The sequence below is a fragment of the Hesperophylax consimilis genome, chromosome 9 (genome assembly GCF_061612785.1).
Source record: "Hesperophylax consimilis isolate HC1 chromosome 9, BYU_Hcon_1.0, whole genome shotgun sequence".
Taxonomy (NCBI): domain Eukaryota; kingdom Metazoa; phylum Arthropoda; class Insecta; order Trichoptera; family Limnephilidae; genus Hesperophylax; species Hesperophylax consimilis.
In genome coordinates this window covers 20,492,410-20,514,677 of record NC_142844.1, presented here as the reverse complement: position 1 = coordinate 20,514,677, position 22,268 = coordinate 20,492,410, and the positions used below count along the sequence as shown (strand labels likewise).

The 22,268-nt window shown below is 33.7% G+C and overlaps 1 protein-coding gene across 2 annotated transcripts in view; it reads right to left on the bottom strand.

Annotated features, from left to right (window-relative positions):
• LOC149421043 (protein phosphatase 1 regulatory subunit 14B) overlaps nt 1-22,268 on the bottom strand; it is a 67,049-nt gene that overhangs the window by 42,898 nt on the left and 1,883 nt on the right. Inside the window, exon 1 of one of the 2 annotated variants that reach the window (XM_089635760.1) lies at nt 9,007-9,298. The exons of the other annotated variant lie outside the window; for it this stretch is intronic. The gene's annotated coding sequence lies outside the window, so the exon portion shown is untranslated. Of the gene's footprint in view, nt 1-9,006; nt 9,299-22,268 lie in introns of those variants that run through there. 2 annotated transcript variants of the gene reach the window in all.

The window sequence follows — 22,268 nt, the reverse complement described above, 5'->3', positions numbered from 1 at the left end:
GGATACAGTAGTCGCTAATTTACACTGCCGCCGTTACTATTACGAATTTAGAACTCGCGAGTTCAAATCCCGTCGTGTTCTATTTCTTAAAAGGTAACATATTTCCTGCACATTTATATTTTGAACTTTATTCAGATGTATGAAAATCAACGTATATACCTAGAGTAGATATAAACCCAGTATAAGTAAATTATAATTCCAGAGCAGATACTTTCAGTCGGAACGTTGATTGAAATAGCGGTGACCTGATCTGAATAGCCAGGTACTTCCCCACCTTCCTCTTACCTATTTTCATCCCCTCCCCACTAAATTCAGACTCAAAACATACTCCAAAGGTCTATTTTCACAATCTATCAATACCGTTAAAAATGTTTGGAGGAGTTAAAATTGATTTTTCTGATTGTGATTATCGTACTAAACATATGTAATTTTGTATTTTCATTCATTTGAAAAACGATTTCGAATGGTTCCAATTGGCTACAACGTCATTATGACTTGGAAAACGTCAATGTCTGGTAAGACGGCTGTCACCAACGTCGCCCGCCGTGACGTCAACGCCACCGAAATTACGAATAAAAACGAAGATGTCGGTTTGGCGGCAAATCTAAAATGACACAGTTTTAATCGTTTTAGAAATTTTATTCGTAAACATAAATATAAAATAAATAAACAATCATACTTCATATTCGTAATTTTTTTCAAGAAAAATACTGTGAAAATATCCCATTTGGGATGCCACAATCTCACTGGCTCAAGATGGTTGAGAGCAATTGCTTTTTTTTGTGTGGTATTCACGTTAAAAAAATAGTAAAATACAAGAATCTTTGAAAATGTTAGATCAATTTTAAGAAAAATTTAGTATAATTTGGGCACACGGATACACCCAAAACCCACTTCCATCGTGATGGTTTTAAAATCATTAATGAATATTCATTATGTACAATTCAATGAATAGCCCGATTTAAAAAAGCTTATTTCGGAAACTGCGAGGTTTCTCACGAATATGGGATTATCATTATAGAGATTATAATATTATACGGTGGGATGAAGTCTAAAAAAAAATTAGAACGCATTAAGGTACGCCTTTTAAGGCTTCGTCCTACTGATGACGTGAGGCCATTCCAACACGAGAAATTCATTAAATGGAAGAAGGCTTTTTATTTTCAGTCTACGATTTGTGGCCCGAACGTTTTGTGGTCAAACGAGTCCGTTTATTAAGTCACTATTGCTTTGGTCATCATTTATAGTTAGGTAATAGAGCTATTTAATATGTACGAATCTAAGTTTACAGATTAATAGAATCATAATATTGTTTTAATGTATACGCCGTCAGTAAAATACGTCATCCAGAGTGGTATATGCAGCCACTATCGCCCTGGTGAAAGACCAACGTTCATAATATAAACGTATAACATACCCCGATTAGGGGTGCCATTGTCCCACCGTCTTCGGACTATTGGGATCAGAAAAAAATACTAGAATACGCGTCGGGACTATGGTACTGTCACAGCACCATTGTTACAGTGACGTAATTTTTAAAGGGATGCATGACGTAATATATCTATAGACGACCTTAAATGAATATTCGATGGTATTCAATTTGGTTCTAAAAATAACCGTAAAATTCCGTCAAAATATTAATATAATGCCCAGGATTTTAAGAGATGTACCCTACTTATTTGAAATAAAAAATGTAAATTAAATTTTGGTCACTGGAAACATGTTTTTTCAAAGCAAACAAAAAATCTTCGTTTCGTCACAGGTTAGAGGTGGGTCCTATGAGTACTTTTCGTTACTGGGTACAATGAGTACAGGTACAAAGAAATACCTGGTAAAAATACCGGTGACAAAATACTACATTTTTGAAATCCATGGGGGGGGGGGTTTGTTACAGAACTTCGCTTCAAAAAAGTTTTCCCGCAACAAAAAACTGATATGTGATTCTTCACAGATACCGGTCACATCAAAATATCAAGAAATACCAGTCACAAATACCCATCGAAAACACCCATCAAAAATACCCATCAAAAATACCTATCAAAAATACCTACTAAAAATACCCATTAAAAACACTCTATTTTGGAGATCTGTCACAAGCAGTGGCGGCCGGTGGTCAAAATATGTGGGGGTTCACTGGATTACAACATTAAGTCATAAAATAAATTAAATAAAGGTAGATACCTATTTATAAAGAAGTTCTATTCTCTGCTCCTTTTGTTTAGCGAAGACCTCTATCAATGCTTAACACTGATAGTGCGTTCAGTCTGTCCTGGATCAACGTGTTTAAAAAAGATTTTATTCTTTTTAACGTTGAGAAACATCTTTAGCTTTCATCTGAGGTCATTCCAAACGTCATGAATGGCGCATAAAATTTTTAGTAATTTCACAGTCTCGCGAAAGTCTTCTAATAAACAAGTACTATAAAAAAGTTGTAAAATTGATAAAGCGCCGTTAGCTTTTGTCGCGAGCGTAAATTGCACAGAGTTCATCTTTTACTGAACTTTATTTAGGAAGTCATACGTTTTAAGCGTCACATTGTAATCATGTTCTGGGAAATTTGACCTTTATCGATTTTTATTAAATAGCTCATTATGGTAAGTTTTTAGATTCTCACGGCCAAAAGCATTTTTGTTGTTTGTTTTTGGGGTGTTATGCCGTGTTGCGCTAACTCCTTCTTTAGCCGACGTTTCGGACAGCGTTGCAGTGTCCATCATCACCATCACCTGATGATGGACACTGCAACGCTATCCGAAACGTCGGCTAAAGAAGGAGTTAGCGCAACACGGCATAACACCCCAAAAACAAACAACAAAAAAGCTCATTATGGTGTTTAACTTAGGCACGGTAGCCTGAATCCAATTGCATTCTGATGTCAACTTTTCCTAAAACCTTTAAGCTCAAAACTTTTTGTAAGTGTAAATGACAAGAATTATGTTTTTTGATTTTTTCAGAAAGGTGAGTTACATCAGTAACACCGCTGATTGTCCAAACTGAATCAATATCGTAAATTAAACACATAAAACAAAATAAACTATTCAATTGATCACATGCACAGAGCTACGAACCTTTGTTATACATTGTTTTGTTAAATGATCGAGTAAACTTCTTCGATTCAGATTTGCACTCTTGTTTTATTATCAGTTCAGGTTTAGGTGGACCGGCATTTTTTATTATCACTTTGTTTTCAAAACTCGACCTATTGTTTTTAATATTTTTCACATTCAAACTCATTCTTAATTTATACGTTGAACAATCACAAAAGTAATCATAAATTAGTATAACCTGCAATTGATATGCCTTATTAATAATTGATATACAAGATCGATATAACCTGCAATTAAACTTTAAAACTTTCGCCGAGTAAGAAAAGTTTTAAATTCAACCGACAATGCCCATTGCCCGGTAACGGCGAGTACTGACTAAACTGATAATAAGTAATCTGACCATCACTCATCTCTTAATGACATGTTTTATCCTGTATGCTTGTATCGAAGAAGCGGAACATTCGCTGAAAAATAGCAGATGGTAAATTGAAACCACGATATTGACAATAATATCAAACATACGCGTTTTAGTTTAACTTTCTACTGAATAAACCGTTCCTTCTGATGTGGTGGTAAAACATTATTTGACATCTAGAAAACTGTACGTTAAACTATCTAACCATATTTCACATGAAATTGAAGCTTCAAGTGGGGTGCCTCAAGGTTCTCATCTAGGTCCGATTCTTTTTTTGTTATTTATCAATGACATTGTTACAATATTTGAAGGTATCCATTTCCTATTGTTTGCTGATGACCTGAAAATTTACACTATTATAATAAATTTAATGGACTGTCTTGTATTGCAAAAAAACTTGGATCGATTATATAACTGGTGTAACATAAATGATTTATTTTTAAACATTAATAAATGTCATTCTATAAGTTTTTCTCGAAATAAAAATCCAATACTCTTTCAATATCATATTAACAATGTAAATCTTTCTACAGTAACATTAATAAAAGATCTGGGTGTCGTTTTTGATAACAAGATGACATTCGTCCCCCACATCGATGCAATCACGAATAAAGCACTTAAATGTCTCGGATTTGTATTAAGAACGTCCAAAGATCTAATGTATACTGATACACTCAAAACATTGTACATTACACTTGTCAGAAGCATTCTTGAGTATAATTCCTCTCTCTGGTCGCCTCTATACAATGTACACTCACACAAAATTGAAAGAATACAACACAAATTTTTAAGGCATATAAATTACAAATTACATATTCCATTAGAAAATTTAAATTATAATTATTTAATGCACTTGCTTAAACTACCTGAATTATCACAGCGAAGAAAAATCTGTGATGCTTTATTATTATTTAAAATTATCAACGGTCATTTGGACAGCCCCGAACTAGTGAATATGATAAATTATCAAGTTCCCAATAAGTACAACACTAGACTTCATGCTCCATTCAATATAGTTGCTTCTCGCACTAATTTTATGATCAACTCTTGTCTTCAGAGATTGCATCGTGTGGGGAATGAAACATGCTCTGTTGATATATTTTTTAATAAAAACATCGCCTCCTTTAAAAAGCGTATATGTATGCAGATATTAAGCAAAAATCCTGTTGATTGTTAATAATAATAAACTTAATACTCTGTAACTACTTTCATAATACCTACTTCTTTTTGTATGTAATTGTTGTGTACCTTTTATTTTTGTCATAATAATAAAAAACTTACGTTTATTTATAATAGCAAAAAAAAAAATATATATATATATATATATATATATATATATATATAAATATATATTTTAAATTACAAGAATATTACTTAATTTATAAATCGCTAGAAAATGTTTTGCACCACTGCCAACAGGTATGTTTCGAGTTTGTTTGTAATTATGTTTTGTGTAATATTGTGACAATTATAATTGCTGAATGTACTGTAGCCTGAGCCCAAATAAGTATTTGCTGGTTGAACTCCTCTATACAATATACAATTTACTTATCGTATACTAATACTTACCTGTGTTGTGCCAACTTGTCTTTCATGCTCAGCTTATTATCATAAATACTATGTTATACTTCTTATGATGCTATATACTTGTTATAATGCTCCTGTATAATTTACCTTGCATGTAAAAGCCGTCAAGGCGTGAACAAACAAATAAATAAAAAAAAAAAATAAAAAACCCCGAACGCCGTCCTTGATATGGTATTATTTGCAAAGAATAGTATGAACTGGTATGTACCCACGCTTTCGACTGTTCCACAGAATATGCGACAAAGCAGTTAAATTTTGGATCGCAATCGAAAACGAACTGCTACGAACATAGGCACAAGTCAAAGTCGGTCTGCACGTTAAGCGCGCTTAATAAGTAGGTACCTTTTGTATGAGATATTATAACCGAACCGAATTTCCTATTGTGATTAGCCATGTCGGAAATCTTGTTGGTTGTTCGGCGCTCGGGAGCACATATTAGCTGGCCGCCACTGGTCACAAGTACAAAGTATCGCATGGAAATACCCGGTACTTTTACTGGGTACGATAAATACGCCTCACCTCTATCACAGGTCACTCAGCCGAATTACCGCCCATCCCTAACTATCCAATACCTATTGATTATTTATGTTTTTAGTTGTCACCGGAGACCAAAATGTCTTGTGTATTTTTTACTCCAAATAACCTCAAGAGTCACTAGTTAAAGTAAATCATTAGTCAGTTACGTCTCTTAACAACGTGTATATGTAGGTATTATATTAAATATTTAGGAACCAAATATATGCATCAGCATTAAGGTGACCAGTATAGGCCGACATATTCAAAGCACGTAAAGAACACGAGCCATAAGGCTCATTCACTCATGTGTTAAATAAATTGGTATGTAAGTCATGGCAAATGAAAACGAACACTTACAGCATTCATTCGCCATCCGGGTCTGAATGCCAGATGTTGAAAGAAAAGAAATAATAACATCCGTCTCAAGCTAATGTGGGAAATTTGACAGAAATGACAGCGTTTGAGAATACAAAACTGCACAACATAATGACTTCATGAATTGAAAATTTCAACTAGGATTTTGATTTAGTTTTAGCTTTCTTGTGAAATATGTTATTATTTATTAGAGACTATGTCTAAAGAGAGAGACGAATGAAAATAAACACATTTTTACGCTGATTGTTTGTAACAACAGATTTTTTCTGAGAGTTATAATTTTGTGTGCTATGTTAGGACGATGCCCAGATTCTCAAATTTGCAGGAAAAATGTTTTTTCATGCCAAATATTAATGATTACATCATGAGCTTTCAATCTTGGAAGTCTTGGAAATATATGTAACTTCAAAACCATGGATCTACTGAAGAAAATAGAAGATTCTGAAGTGGCATCGCACGTAAAAATAAAGTGAACACATTTTGACACAAATTAATCATAGTAAGTTTTATTTCAGTAAGATTATATTTCATGTTAAATCTATTTATATAAAGAAGAGTGTCTGTGGCGGGCGGCTTGTATTTGATTCACGCCAACAGCTTAGTTCCGACATTGACCTTTCTCTTGTTTTGAAGGATAAGTGAGCAAAATTTCATCAATCACATCGAACGCGAGTCGAGCCACGAATTACGGGAATTAAGCAACTGCAAGCTTCGTTCCTTTCTCAGTTAGGCTCGCGAATGTATACATACCGAACGAATCAACTGCTCTCAGGATAATGGATAAGCGAACCAAAAATGTATGCTTTAGAGTGACGATAAAACTATTTTAAACAGATAGATAATGGCGATATGAATACATACCAAAAAATAATGCAAGGCGACGAAAATCTGGTTGATAAGGACAGATAAATAGAAAGAGATGGAATAGCTAGTAAGTGTGTACTGCGGCGGGGCTGGAGGGAGCTCGCGCGCGCGGCCCGCGGACCGGAACGTCTATATTACAACTTCCAACAGACGAGCGAAGAGATATAAAATACTCGTACTAAGATGGCAACAACCCAACCCATCGTATCCACAACACTCTATTCTATAAACTACAGTCTACATCTACTACACGCTACACCCCACACTCTCAGATCCTCCACCGAGGCAATCAATCCTCATTTGTACACCTTACACGTGCGCTTTTAGCGTGATTGAAGCTTGCACGAATGTACAAATATCTTTCTATGGTGTTATTGTGAATGGGCAAGGTTTGAACAGGAAGATTACAGGTTATTGCAAGTCAGAGCATGCCAATCGATGGTGAGAGATCTGAAATGTATTTCTTCTACTCTAAACGCACGAAGACGGATTAACAAAATGTTAAAATATTAATTTATTGCTTTTGATTTTCTTCTTTTACAAAGAAACTAACATAGCAGTAGTATGGGTACTTTGGACTCTCGCTACAAAATGAAGCCCATAGAGATAAAATGAACCGTGAAGTATGAAGAAAAGTCTAACTGTCCCAAAAACTGCAATGGGCTGGCCATGTGGAAAGAAAACATGTGACAGGACAATGGAAATCATGGCAAATTTGGTAACTACCTCAGTGGAAACAACGCAGTAGCAAACTACGTCAGAGGTAGACTGATGCTTTAAGAAGATTGGAGCAGAAGGATGGGGAGGCTTGATGATTGGAGACGATTGGTAAGTGATTGGAGGAGGCAAAATCCTACTCTGGGATGTAGCCCCGTTATTAGGTTGATATTCCTTCCTGGAATAGCCGTCGGCTAAATGCGCCGATGATCTAATATCCCCAATGAAAGCCGCAACCGAGAAGGTCAAGAAAAAAATAACATAAACAAAAAATTATCATCGAAAAATAACCCAAGACCGCGCATTTTCGTAAAAATAACGCCGAGAAACAACACAATCTCGAAATAAATGTCAGGAATTTAAAAAAATATTACTGGAGGACAAGGACGTGTTGTGACTGCTCCAGATTTATAAAATAAAAAGAGTAAACCATCAACTGATTATTTTGTTCTAGTAAAATATTGAAAATGATTTACTCCTGTTACATGCTACATCTACATACACAAGATTCTTATTACAGGTATTTTATAATCTTATTTATTGTTGTAACATCTGTATATTAGCTATAAATAGTAATAATGCGTTTGAAGGCAGTAAAGGCACTGATTCCCATTGAAGAAGCCGACAGATTAATACAAGTCATTGTATCATTAATACAAGTTGTTTTCTGAATGACACCAATCTGCCATCTGCTACTCAGGACTTGGGATACTCTGCCAACATCTGTCAATCAATTAAAACTCACAAACGGGACATTTTAATATCGATTAACTGGAGAGTAACGTGTTACTATGATGTTATGATGATCATATACCGTTAGCACAATTCAACATTTATGTTTTTATAAATAACATTAAAGATATTTAGTGTAATAAAGACGGTATCAAAACACATAAAGCCTGTGGGAAAATAAATTATAAATGTATTATGATAGAAAGATGGTCGTAAAATAACTGTAACTTATAAATAAAGTATCAAATTTGCTAATCCAAAATATGTATTATAAATATTGGCAAAAACAGGTTTGGTATATTATCATGCACTAACTACGCATAGGATCGCAGTTTACCGGTTTACAATATATGCTGGCATTATGTAAGGACTCATTGGTATTTGTTATGAAAAAAAATATTGTACAGGAAGCCAGAATACTAGGTCAGCACATACTTTGAGAAATGACCATTTGAAATAATGGCGATTTCAAAATGCCTAACTATAACTGGCACACACGATGTGCAAATGAAATTATTCGACGAGCAATAATAATTACCGTGTAATCGGAGTGAACAATCATTTTTAACGGTAACAAAGGGGGTATTACTATTTGCATTATTGCTGTGTTAAAACTTTTCAAGCAGGTTTCAGCTGCATTTAGAAACTTTCAAAATAATAGGTAGGTGCATATACATAGGTACCATGTTATTAGTTTTGTAAAATGAAAATACAAAAAGTGTTAGCTGTTAGCAAAGAAATTGCTTGTGTTATTACTTTTGTTTTGATGTGGAGAGCCTTTAAGATTGCAATTGGAGTGACTGTTGAAGATGGGTCACAAATCACTTTACAAGAAACACGATGCACATCAAATCAAAAGTCTTTTTCGGTTTGCACAGATAAACCACAATAGAGTTTTGCTGAAATATTAACTTTAGTGTCGTGGAAAGTGGTCACTGACGCGAGGTAAACGAAACGGTGTATTTACGAAAAACGTGGACAACCAACTACGAATCCGTTTCTGTTGGCAGAGGAAAACTCACGAACTAAAATTACTAAAACCATTGCAGACGATACGGTCGCTCCGGGCGTCGGAGAAATGTGACAGCTTGCTGCAAAGACTGACTCTTAGAATGTTCCTATCTCTGTTGAACACGCTTTTTTCAAATCACGGTCCTTCTGTCTGTCTCGTTCTGACGTTGGCGTTTAAAAACAGGTCGCTTTTCAGCGAAGGTAAATTCAAAAAGGCTCTCTACTCTAAAACGATGTGGTCAGACAATGTACTCGGTAAGCCCTCCCGTTCTGCTCGTAAGTAATTATCATCATGCCGTTTTATCTAGGTACTTCGCGCGGTGCGGACTGAGCTTTGTGAACTTGAATAAAAAAAGCGGCGTAGCTTTTCCAACTGTGTTTCGACGTCGTTTAAAGATGGCAAAGAAAAATACAACGAAAGATTTGCACTTCATCATAATAAATTGACATTAAACATGTTACTAAAAAATTAGCAATCGATCAGGTTAGTTGACATAAGATTCAAGATAAAAAGGATAAACAACGAATATGTGCGTACCTTATTAATCCGGGTTGATAATATTGAGATGATAACAACATTCCTCACAGGACTGGTATTTTAAATGGTGAATTTTAAGAATGACATCAAGGATAGATAAAACATCAAGGACACCGATAATTAACATTTCATATTCAAAGATAATAAGATACATGCAGTGATACAGTTATTATTTAAATGAAAAACCTTTATTAATAAGCACAAAAAACTTTATTACGAAGGTGAAAGTAATTTGACAAATATGACAAAAGGCAGTGGTAGTCTTGGTTTGTTCAAGGATTAAGATTTTTTAAATTACATTTTGACTGGCAGTCGTTGATCTCTGCGTTTTCTAATAAAATATGTATCACCGTCTTTGAACTTACGGGTGTCAGTGATTGGTAAAATTGTAATTGATTCTAAGACGTCATTTTATAAGACACCCCAGAATTAAGATACTCGAAAATAAGAAAAAAAAATGTTTTATGATAAAGGCAGACCGCCGAAGGCTCATATTTTAATATCTCCCTGTATCTCATAAATAACACAAAAGAGGTTACAACGGTGCTTTTAGCGGCAGGGAAATATAGGCGTCTATTCTAAAATACCATAGAATAATAACAATACCCTTAACTCCAGTAAAATATTGGTAATATTTACCGCTAGAGGCGCTCGTGTAAGTTGACATTCCTTCCAGATAATGGCGGCAAACATTTGAATTTATATAACTCTGCGGCGGTGTTTTGCGCTTTCTAATTTGTATTTTGATCAATATTGGTAAAACACTATATTCAAATATGCAAAATGCAGTGAGGTCGTAGGTTGGTTACAAAATAGTTATTATAAAATTTTTAGATTTGTACAATAAAAATTGTAATTTAAAATAAAATATATTCTAACAACGTAAAATGAAGAAAGAGCTTCATATGAAATATATTAAAATGTATGAAAGACAACCAACCCGAGGCACTAGTGTAGCAGACTGCCATCTGAATGCATGGGAAATGTCAGAAGTTGAAGGTATTGTCTCTATTCTAGAGTATTTGATGTTATTAATATCAATATTCGGTGTCTGGCAGTTTGTTTGAAATGTTTGAGAAACGCCGTCTGTCCACCGAAGCGTGTGGGATGGTCGGGACGTTGCACCGCGACCGGCGATAAATTGCACATTCTATAACCGGCCCGTCTGGCCAAACCACTCAGTAAAATTCCCTATCAATCGGCCTTTGTTCATTTAGCAGCCCGCAAAGCAATTTCCCCTTTCGTCTCCGTACCGGTCAGTTAGATTGGAATATAAATTGATTCGTGCGGCTCGGGCCATAAACGGGGGGCCAATATTTACACCGTTGTATATCAAATGTTTATCCCAGACCGCCTTTTATTAACTGGGCCCTCTAATAATTTGCGGATAGATTGCCGAGTTGGAAGAGAGGCGTCATCATTATTTACTTCTATAAATCCATAATAAAACTACTAGCTACATTAATTACAATTTTCATAATAGAATAGCTAAGATAATATTAATTCACTTCCATTGTATAGATACTAACTCAATTACTGTTATCATTATAGATTGGCGAGTTAGAAGTAGGTAGGATCATATTTATTTATCTGTGAAACCAGAATAGATTTCTTATATTATATAATACGATAGTGCATTATATAATTTACTGATAATTTTAATAGTTAAATTGATATTATTTTATTTTATATATTTATGGAATAGTGTCACTTGGCGGGTGGCGTGGATTTGATTTTTATAAAAAAAAATATATTCGAAACAAGAGGAAGATCACTGTTTAAATGAGAATTTGTAAAACCACCCCATCCCCATTTCCCATCCCTTAAGACGAAGCTTAATGCTAAATCAGTATTTTGATTAATCTTTATAACAAATTGGTGTACCTACGTTATGAATATGAAAAATATGTTTTAGATAAATTGAAGGTTTTCCTATCGTTTCGCTTGAGTAGAATACAAATAAAATTAAAAAATTACTCGGTAAAAATATAAATGTAAACTACTAAAAAAAATATTTTTTCAATAGAAATGTATGGCCGTGTAAGGGAAACAACTTTTAAAAAATACAGTATTCTAGCTAAGATTATTTGTGACAGTTTCACTTGATTAACTTTTTTGCTTTCTTATAAAATTATTTACAAAATAAATAAAAACCAGTTTTGTGTTTGAATTCGAACGTTTCTAGACCCCGTTTGTCAAGCGATTTTAATGCCTATTAACCTACAGTATAAGGTATACCAAGAATATACACATTTTTGGCTTGTAGCTTCCTCAGTAGAGTTTTGACACTTCTTGGTGAAATTTTGCACACCTGACTCTCTGAAAAATTATTCTCTACATCTGATTTCGAAAATCTCTGCGTAAAGCGAGGGCAACGCCGGGAACTTCTGGTAGTCTTAAATAAATATTCAAAATCGGTTTAATTGTTGTTACAGATTGTCGCGTTAAAAAAGGTGAGTCCATATGAAGGTGTTTTGTTCTATAAACCCATAATCAATATACTAACTCAATTACCATTTTCAAGATAGATCGGCGAGTTAAAAGATGGGTAGGATTATGTAGTGTGGTTTTTTTTACATTATTGTATTAGTTTACATTTTATTTTATGTTTTAATAATGTTTTTTCGTATTTATTTTATCAGTTTTACATCACTACATGCTTTAAAAACTTTTTGTATAATTTCCGATAGCTCATTATATTTTGTTCTTATCAATTTATGTATAAGTCCACCTGGGCATGAAATCAGATAAAATTAAAATGAATTTATTTACTTCCATAATCTCACCATAATCCACTCAAATAGTATGTTAAAAATAGATTTGCAAGTCAGGAAATAATATGATCATTTATTTATTTACTTCTATAAACGCACCATAATGTACTAACTCAAATAATATGTTAAACATAGATTGGCAAGTCAGAAAATAATATGATCATTTAATTATTTACTTCTTTATCGTGCGTTTATACGCACCATAATAATAAACTAACTCAATTAATATTTTCAAAATAGATTGACCAGTTATGAAATATGTAGGAAGATTTATTTACTTCTCACCCATAATATAATAAACATGCTAACTCTATTCCAATAGTCATGAGAGAAGGTTTTCCTAAATATTTAATTAAAATGTTAATCGAGAAGAAAATAAGTGTGATGTTATTTTGAATAGTGTGGGCGAAAACGGTCATTTTACGATTATCATTAAATTTGGAGAACACTTTTTATTCTTTTATTTACGATTTTACCGACATATTAAAAACATTATCACGAAGCGATTACAATAGAATTTGTGATTAAGGCGACATAAAACCCTAATAATGGGGGCTTGCTCAACGCTCACATTTTAATTATTTTTGATGAACGTATTACTAAAATCTAAAATGTCTCTAGAGCAGAGGTTTCCAAACTTTTTTGCCCCGTAGACCACTTTCAAATATTTTTTTTCCGTAGACCCCCTGCCTGCCAAATATTGAATTTTCCTAAAACTATTGACGTCCCATGTGATAATCATTTATTTTTTTAGTAGAAAGATTCCCTTCCCTTGCCTGCCCAACAACCGGGTGGTGGTATAGTTGCTCTGTATTTAAATTGTGCAGACAGGGACACCCTTGTGAGGTATTACACCAAATGAAAATGAAGCAGGATAAGCAACGGGAATTTCTTTCTGTAGCTGGCCCTACAGGAACTGCCCCTTAAGTCCTTTGTCAGTGCTTATTCCGGTCATTTCTTCTTGTCACATGTTTTCCGTTACTTCAACATTCCATTCAGATAGTAAAGTACATTTAAACGTTGAACGTCATTATTATCCTAGACGTTTTTCAAAAACAAGTTGGGGAACTAGGAAAATTCGCGGCTTCCAATGTGCAATGTTTTGATTGAATGTATTAATTCTGACGAGAAAACGAATGTAGACTCTATTTATATACCTCAATTAACAACTTTACGAAATATAAAAATGCAAATATCAAATAAGTAATTTCTCAGTCTATTATATTTGTGTTAGGTCCATTGTGTCATTTACAGAACTCCTAAATGTTGACTCGAGGTAAATGGGGGTCCGCTCGTATGTACCCCCATTTGAATCTTGTGGACCCCCAAATTTTTTTCTCGCTGACATAGACCTCCAGCAAGCCGATATCGACCCCTGGGGGTCCATATAGACCACTTTGGGAACATCTGCTCTAGAGGGATCCCTAAGGATGTAAGATATTTATATTTGAGATTAATAAAAACAAAGCCTTACCATTAAAATATTTCATGTAAAACGGTTTGAAAATCTTATAAAACGTTTTTCTACTATAAAATTAGCTGTAAGCACCAGATTTTATTTTTCTAGACGATGAATTAGTAACATCTCGAGGGATCCTTCTAGAAACATTTGAGATTTAATAATACCTTCGTCAGAAATAATTCAAATAAACCCCACGGTAAGATCGATTTTCTCGGCCTGCTAGGGCAAAGACGACCGTAGGTCCGTCCATTAAGCCGGGCTGTGCGCCGAATGTTGTTTTTACACAACTGCATTACTTATGTCGTTAGGATTCCCACTTTATTTTAGAGATTTGATGAGCCAAATTCAACCGTAAGTCTGTCCAGTACGCTAGGGCCGCACGCCGTTAATTTTTGTACACGGCTGCTTCACTTACGTTGTTTACGGGGTCTCGTCTTAAGATTATTTCATTAAACACCTATTGGGGTGAGAAAATACAAAAAAATAGATTTCACAGCTTAAAATATGTAGAAACTGTTTTTTTTTTAAATTTAGAATACTTTCTGCAATATTTTTCACAAAATTTTGTATCACATCCTAGAAGCTTAACAAATAAGAATTATCATTTTTCAGAAATGAAAAAATCCTAATTTGATTTCTATCTCATTGGGTATGGTATTTGGTGTATAACACAAGTATTTTTATTTTACACATTTAACATTTATTTTTACAATATAGAGTATTGCACATGAGTCCCAACTGCTTTCAACCGTTTGGAGCCAGTGAGTCTATGGATCCCCAATTAGGGTACGTTGTGAGATTGAAGATTGTGGGGAGGGGAAGGAGATGGGATAGATGGTGGGGAAGTACCCGTCTATTCAGATCTGAAGTCATTTCAAGCAACGTTTCAATTCTGAATGGTGATCTCTCACCAGGACGAAACCGAGAGCATTTTTCATTTTTTGAAAGAGTTGTGCTGATTTACAAACTCCAGAAAAAAAGTGCAAATTTTACAACGCCAGAGCTCAGCGTTTGATACATTTTTCTGCTTCAGATAAAAAGACAGGTTGATCATGGATCAGCTGTAATCTCTTCATCTTTTTCATAAATAATGAATGAGTCATAGAAAAAGTGGCTACGACGGAGCTCTCAACGGCACGACTTTATAGAGGATAACAAATTTTTTCACAAAATTTTCATGAATTTTAGAAAAAAAAACCTCTTTTTAGGTTTCGCCTTTTACGGTTACTGCTATAAAAATCATACAGGAATATTATCGTACCATCAAAAATACTAGTTTTGGTTGGTTGTTTGCGATTATAACTCTGGTTCAATGAACTCGAATTTGCTTTGAATTTAAGCGTTATTTTCAAAACTGGAACTGATTGTGTGAAGAATTCAAACAAGCGATAAAGTACTTACCTACAATATAATAAGTTAATGACAATAAAATTATTTTTACTGTCATTTAAAATTGGAATTGTGATCAATGGTCAGATTAACAAGTAAATTTCACGGGCTTGCGCTAGTGTATTTTTGGTGCTAATTAAAATTCATGTTGTTTCCCTTGCACTTTGTTTATTCTACCGTGTTTCTCTGTAGAATTTAGAATAGATAAGCAGACGATTTTCATTGTTCTTTTAGTTTTGTTTATTTTAAGTTCAACATCCGTTTGAACGTCGCATTCACTTTCAAAACAATAATAGTCGTAATGTGTGAACCAGCCACCAGCTGTCTTTTCACTTCACTCCGTCGGTCAAGCAAAACCAAGCCCCCGCATACCAAATTTCTACCGATTTATATCAAGTTTATCATTAACTCTTTAAGTTTTAAGTTCTAAATAAAAAATGATATTTTTAAAGATAATATGTTTACATGTTTTATGCCAAAATGTTAATTATATGAAATTCCCTCGATAGAAAAACATCGCAAAGTAAGCTCAGAAAATTATTTAAAAAACGTTTTGTTCTATTATTTAATATGTTACAGCGTATCTTTAAATGCACCTAAAGCATTTGTCGAGAGATTTTTGCTCTATTTTAAACGAGTCGTGTTTTATTAAATATTTTCACCATTTTCGCTTAATTATTATCGTTTTTTTTAATATTAGCGCGCTCCCTCTAACATTCGTATCTTTGAACGCTTACTACGGGGCCTCAACTACCTAAAGGAATCTCGTTGTCTCATAATTTAGATTCTCACATTATGCATTATAACTTTGCGGTTCCATTACAAAACATAACTCTGAAGAAAGTGGAGGAAAAAAATTAACTTAATCTAATCTAACCTACCCTAAACTAACATAACCTATCCTTTTATAATAATAATAATATTTGGATGCTTTGTATAGCGCCGCTTTTGTGCAAAATCACCTCAAATATATAATACATTTCTACAATGATCTATGTTATAACTAACTACATATGTCACTTAAGATTAACACTTAATTCATTAACTAATTGTTTATTCGCGAAATTTGGATACAGGATTTAGGAAATAATTGTATATAATTGGACTTTCTCTCAGGAATGGTATGTTTAATTTAAGGGTATGACAGCTTAAAACGGTAAGTTTTTACTTTAGACCTGAATTCTGTTGGACTTGTTATGGATCTTAGTTCTGGGGGAAGTTTATTCCAAGCCTTCGGCCCAGATGCTCAAAAAGCGCGATCACCAAACTTAGTATTTGGGTTGCGCTTAGGTTCCATCAGTCTGACTACAGCTGATGATGTTCTGTTTTGATTTATCCGGTTACCCAACTTTAGTTAAGACTTCAATTAAAATTTACAATGTTGTTTTATTAACATTGTTAAAACCCCGCATTCCGAATTTCTACTGAATGAATGAATTAAAACATATTTCCCTTGAACAAATTTAGTTTTTTGCACCAAAATAAAAAAGTTATTTTTTAAGATAATCTCTACACATTTGGCGAACAAAAAAAAAATCATATGAAAATCCCATTGATAGAAAAAAATCACAAACTATTTTCCGAAAATTATTTAAAACATATATAGTTCTTTAAATGCTACTAATCGGTCGAGAATTTATTATAATCTTTTTATGACGTTCACTCTAACAATCGTATTTACATAACTCCATTTCAAATCTACTTCTTCTTCTTCTTTTTAAACGTTTACTATACGTAGCCTAAACAACAGGCTTCCAGAAGAAGAATTAAAGATGCCATGTTTTTTTGTTATCGGCTGTCAAATCCACCAATTTTTTTTTTTTTTAATACAGTGATACAAACGATAAAAAAACTATGGAATTTGAAGTATTAAGCATTATTATGAAGATTATGGGATTAACGGGTTTTCGAAAACCAATAAAAAAGTTACGATAATTCCAGTAGGTATTAAGAGATTATCAATGTTCTGTGTTTAAATTCATATTTTGTTAATGCGTAATTAATTAAAAATACAGATGGCAATTACTTTTTTTATTAATAACTTTAAATTAAATTAGAATATTGACAACAGAAACGGACGAATTTCCATTATCGGCCTTCGAGGTCGAGAGATAAGGATCTCGACTAGCAAGCCGGAGGCCGCAGGTTCCAGAGAAGTTCCAGAGTGGAAGATAATGTCAGTATCGTCCTGATGTGAGAGACCACCATTCAGAATTGAAACGTCGTTAAAATGGCTTAGGCCGTGTTTTTTGACCAGATCTGAATAGCCAGGTACTTCTCCACCTTCCTCTTCCTCGTATCCTTCCCCTCCCCAGTACCTTCAGTCTCACAAAATACCCCACATGGGGATGCCATTGTTTCATTGGCGGTCGGAGGCAGTTGAGAATACGAAAAATTGAAAATACGTTTTCCAATTATATGTAATTGTATTTTAGTTAGTTTAGTATAAAAGTATGTTATATATTTTCACCGCGTTTCTGTGACAGATACTCTCAGTAACGCCCTGTTAAGAGATCACCATAAAAATAACATCTGTCCATTACTCTTATTTCGTTCATTCGGCTAGCAGCCAAAAATAATAATATTAATTTTCGAGGAGAATCTCATAAGCATTCAGACTGAAATCCAATTATTATTCCATTATAATATTATGTTACACAAATTGCTGTAATTTTCAATTTCCAAAAACACGGTATCTGCTGTATCTAGAGTCTAGTGGCTTGAATGTATATAAATCATAACGTGTTATATACATTCAGTGTTGTACGTACCTGCTAGTAATTACCTGCCTACTGCGTTTGAAAGGTTTCTCTGCTATTTCAATAACACAAGTGCTGAACAAACTATATTTCGTTTAAAATAAAACATTTGCCGACCTTTGCGACAATGCGCAACCTCTTGAGTTTATATATTACGAGTTAGAAAACTAGCGGGCTTATAAAATATAGGTTAACAAATAATTACATGCAATGATTATTAATATTATGTATAAAACCTTGTCTTATAAACATTAGTTTATCATTAAAAAATAATAATATTTGACAGAGACAAAAATATTTCACTAATAAATGAAGATATTTTATTTCTCGACGCCATCTAGTGAGAAATTTAGCACCAACAAAGTCTTTCCTACAAAAATAAAGTTGGTTGTTTACAGGTGAAAAAAATATAATAAGCAGTAATTGTTGATTGAAGTACTGGTACATATTGAATTATTTGGCGGGTTGGTAATAAGCAGACGTAACTCAGTGGTCCAGTGCACCTGACCGGACATCAGAAGGTGCGGATTCAATGCCCGTCGGTGGCATTTTATTTTTACTCGGGAGATATTTTCAATTTGTATGAATATTTGTTATCCTTTGTGCTATGCTTAAAAAACTTGTCTTTTAACCATTAGTTTATCATTAAAAAATAGTTTAAAAACTTGTTTAGCGCTTGACATTATGGCATAATATTATACCACAACATAGTTTGATAATGCCTTGAGAAGGCGAAACAGCTGCCACGCGTAGTAATAATAATTGTAATTCGACATAAATATCATTGTAAAAAATAAAATATAAAAGCCACAGTTCCATTTTACAGTTGTAATGTGAATCCCAATTAGCAATACAAGGGCTTCAGTAAGGCATCGATATAAATCATCCATATTTTCATGAATCAATTCATTTTCTTAAATTATATTTGACATTAGCAGTATAAATGGTATTATTTTTTATTGTCATTAACAATAAACTTAAAATTCAATTGAAAAAACATATTTCTGCTCTATTTAATCAAATCAAATCTGGTTATAGAAAATATGTCTGAAAAGTGTCAACAGAAAAGAATAGAACAAAAGCTTACCTAAGGGGTTATCCTTTGGAGATAGACACATACCATCATAAACTTTTCTGTAGGCCTTTTTAACATATACAATTCCGTAGTACATCATGTTGATGTATCTCATAAGGTTTAGACAACTTTAGCAATATAGTGCCTGAAAATATATTTTTTATAAAAAATCGATTTTTCTCAACTTTCTTGTTTTCTATGTACGAATTATATATCTAAACCTTCCAGAAGAAATTTTCTAAATGATAGTGAAAACCTCATAAAAATCCAGTGCGAAGTTTAGAAGAACTAAGCGCACAAACAGACAGACGCGGATAGCGACTTTATTTTGTACTATTTAGAGATATCACAGATCATTACGGCGTAATCATCTCTCTATGCGTAGGCACAGAGGATATGTACCTTTTTATAGGTCTTTATTTCAGTAGAGTTTTAATGTTGGAATCACGCAGTATGATATTTAGGCAAATGGTATTTGAAATGGCCTATGAAAGGGGCTTTACGCTTTCTGCTTGGGCGAGCAACTAAAATTCTAATTTTCCAAACGCAACGCGTGACTCGTTTTTACGGGGTAATGGTAATAAGAACAATTAACAGCACGTCGCGTGGGTTTACCAATTGAAAGACCTCGAATTGTTAAATCAATTAACGAAAATATTTTGATTTCATGTGATATCTTACTACTGTTTGGAAATATGCCAGGGAACTATGTCATTTTCATATTTATACAAAGTTGTAAGGCTGAAGGAATTGAGAAAGAACGGTAGAGAAGGTAAAGGTTAGATTGTACCGGTTTACGCATACATGGTCACTGAATACAGATTCTTTTGTGATGCCGCGCAAGAATCCCAAATGCCCGGTGCCAGTGAGTCTATGGCTTTCCTATTTTTTCAGCTGTTATTGTGAAGCTGATGAAATTTTGGAAAGAAAGAAGGAAGAAAAAGATTCAAATGTATCCATTGGAGGAGAGCAAGGTGGGAGAAGTGTATTCAGATCTCGTCACCAAACATGGTTAAAGTCATTTCAAGCAACATTTCAATACTGGGAATATCTTACGTAAATTTACTATGCATTATCATCAATTAATTAACTGTGAAACAACACATATCAATTAAATAAAATTTACTTGCGCACGCCTCATAACCCCAGGATTCATATTCTAGATCCTTACCCCTCTTTCTCACACACCAGTACGATTCTGAGAGTATATTCGACACTGGAATTATGAAGCTATATTCAAACATACGCAGTTTTGATCTAGTCGTTTAAGATCGTTTGATCTCTTTGGGAGGTTAATAATAATTAATGAACTAGTCATTAAAAAATAAATGAATCCATTGTGGTAAAAATGATATATATATACGGTATGTGAAATGTTCTATACATATCATTAAACACCTATATTTTTTAATGATAAACTGATGTTCATAAGACAAGGTTTTATGCATAGCATAAAGAATATCAATACAAATTGAAAATATCTCCCGAGGAAAAATAAATGCCGCCAACGGGAATTGAACCCGTGCCTTCTGATGTCCGGTCAGGTGCTCTGAAAGCACTGAGCTATGTCGGCTTATTTCCAACCCGCCAAATGATTCAATATGTACTAGTACCTCAATCAACAATTACTGCTTATTATATTTTTTCAACCTGTAAACAACCAACTTTATTTTTGTAGGAAAGGCTTTGTTAGTGCTAAATTTCTCACTAGATGGCGTCGAGAAATAAAATATCTTCATTTATTAGTGAAATATTTTTGTCTCTGTCAAATATTATTATTTTTTAATGATAAACTAATGTTTATAAGACAAGGTTTTATACATAATATTAATAATCATTGCATGTAATTATTTGTTAACCTATATTTTATAAGCCCGCTAGTTTTCTAACTCGTAATATATAAACTCAAGAGGTTGCGCATTGTCGCAAAGGTCGGCAAATGTTTTATTTTAAACGAAATATAGTTTGTTCAGCACTTGTGTTATTGAAATAGCAGAGAAACCTTTCAAACGCAGTAGGCAGGTAATTACTAGCAGGTACGTACAACACTGAATGTATATAACACGTTATGATTTATATACATTCAAGCCACTAGACTCTAGATACAGCAGATACCGTGTTTTTGGAAATTGAAAATTACAGCAATTTGTGTAACATAATATTATAATGGAATAATAATTGGATTTCAGTCTGAATGCTTATGAGATTCTCCTCGAAAATTAATATTATTATTTTTGGCTGCTAGCCGAATGAACGAAATAAGAGTAATGGACAGATGTTATTTTTATGGTGATCTCTTAACAGGGCGTTACTGAGAGTATCTGTCACAGAAACGCGGTGAAAATATATAACATACTTTTATACTAAACTAACTAAAATACAATTACATATAATTGGAAAACGTATTTTCAATTTTTCGTATTCTCAACTGCCTCCGACCGCCAATGAAACAATGGCATCCCCATGTGGGGTATTTTGTGAGACTGAAGGTACTGGGGAGGGGAAGGATACGAGGAAGAGGAAGGTGGAGAAGTACCTGGCTATTCAGATCTGGTCAAAAAACACGGCCTAAGCCATTTTAACGACGTTTCAATTCTGAATGGTGGTCTCTCACATCAGGACGATACTGACATTATCTTCCACTCTGGAACTTCTCTGGAACCTGCGGCCTCCGGCTTGCTAGTCGAGATCCTTATCTCTCGACCTCGAAGGCCGATAAATTCTAAATTTTCCACTAGATGGCGTCGAAACATATTATACTTGTTGGTGAAATATTTTTGACTTGTCAAATATTATTATTAAGTTTTTAAATGTACATTCATACTTCTGCTATTATATTTAATTGGCGACAATATTGGATAGACGGAAAAGAAGATGTTTATAAATTAATTCTGTATTTTCAGATTATAATATGCATACAGAGTGGTAGATACTCTTAGTATCGCACTAGCGATGACCATCATTTAGAATCAAAGCGTTGTTTGAAATGGCTTTAGTCGTGTTGAGCGAC